Genomic DNA, 1,985 nt, shown 5'->3' with positions numbered 1-1,985 from the left:
TGGTGGGGGGCACGGAGGCGGGCCGTGCTGCCGGGGAGTGCTTGGCACGGTCTGCGGGGGGTGCCGGCGGCATGTGCGGTCACAGATATCTTTAAAAGGAAAGCGGCTAAAAATGCAGCCCACTGTTTGCGTTTATCGCTATGGGTTTCGCGGCTTGCACCCGCTGCGAGGCCGGCTGTGCTGGCGAGAAGCCCGCGGAGCTCTCGGCGGGGCGGCGAGCCCGGTTAGCTGGGGCAGAGCCGCTCCTCGTGGGGGCACGGCAAGGGAGCCGCAAACTTGGTTCAGAAACCGTGGGGTGTGAAGGTCTTATTGTGGAGTCCTACATGGTACAAAAGTCATCCACCTTGGACTGTCATTTCAAGCAGATAATGTAGCCTTGATGTGCAAATCTGGGGGATTCGCTTTTCCACAAGCTCTGAGGGAAACCGCAGTTTAATTCAAAATCATGCTGCGTTCCACATTTTCACTTTGGTTTAACCTAAAGCCATGGACAAGCTGTCAAGGTTGTTTCGATTTCCTTTGACTCATACTTGTCTGCTTTCCAAACTAACACCCAAATGCATGGCCACCATTCTGAAACACAGACAAGTATGTGCACACTTTCGTCTCCTTGAAAATTTATTGAGGGTCTTCTCTTGCTGCCTTTAGTACCACCGCCACATTTTCTGTGGTGGAAGCGTAGTAAGATAGGTGGTGAGTACTTTGCATGCCTTTGAAGATATTAGGAAGCGAGACAGAAATTTAATAAATGGACTTGGGATAGTGTACATTGGTGTAAGTACAGAAAAGTAATCACACCAATTATTCTACTGCTAAGACTGGAGGTACTCTACACCCTATGCCTTTTGGCAGTAACACGTTGCTCACATTCTTAACGTATAACTTGAGTCGAATAATTCACTGATACTTCATGATTACACTCGAGCACTTTAAAAACAAAAAAGCCCGTCCCTTTTCATATTGGCTAATACTTCTGTACTACGCTGAAAGAGGGGTGTTTTAGGTATAGGGAAAGCAAGGGTTTGGGAAAAAAAAAAGAACAACAAACCACAAATTCATACTTAATCTTTCCATAGGTAATCTGTCTTCTAGTAATTTTGGGTGGCAGAAATTTCTGGCTGAAAGAAAGGGTTTATTTCTTTTTAAGTTAGAGATGCAAAAATAATGGAACAATATTAATATTTGAGCTGCCTTAATAAATGCTGACTTAAAACTTTTTGTTTAATTACCCCTCAATATCAGGTATCTTTGTTTTTTCCCTTGAAACAGAAAATTAAAATAAATACTATACACGCACTATAACTAGCCTCTTTGCTAAATAAATGGACTGCAGAAATGTATCGATGTTCACTGTATTTATAGAAGTAGAATTTGACATTTTTTTTGTCAGTAACATAGTATTCCATTTTGGTTCCTTGTAGAAAGAGGATAGGATTCACTTTATTTACTGCATCAACATTTAAGTGACATTGTTGGAAAAATGTTTCATCCACCAGTCTGCAAAATCACATTATACTAACTATAGTTTTGTAAGTAGTAAATAACTCACTCATAAGTGAGAGTTGAGTATTTAAATTCTTCACATGACTTTTTGCAGTGCCTGGACGTTATTTGGAGCGAAAGAAAAAGGCACGTCTTTGGCTCAAGCAGGTGGTAACTTACTGTTTGGCGATCACTAGCAAAGGCACTTTGTTGCTATGTAAACATTTATTACAGCTCATGTGATGTTTCTTTATACTTTTATTGTAGGAGGTGGTCAGTAACAACATACAATTTGAGCGTTGAGCTTTAATTTGTTTTTGTCAGCAGCATTAGTACGTTGTTCTTCAAAAGATCATTAGGAGCTGCAAGGAGTAACAAATACAGGTTACTCACAAATTTGGGGGAAGTAATTTTATTTACTGGACTTGAGAACATTAGTGTGATATTTCAAAGAAGGTCTATGTATTTTGATTTATTGTGCTTTGGACAAATTGTATTAAAAC

Source organism: Aptenodytes forsteri, unplaced genomic scaffold (assembly GCF_000699145.1).
Source record: "Aptenodytes forsteri isolate BGI_AS27 unplaced genomic scaffold, ASM69914v1 Scaffold56, whole genome shotgun sequence".
Classification (NCBI taxonomy): Eukaryota; Metazoa; Chordata; class Aves; order Sphenisciformes; family Spheniscidae; genus Aptenodytes; species Aptenodytes forsteri.
Note: the sequence above shows the minus strand (reverse complement) of the source record.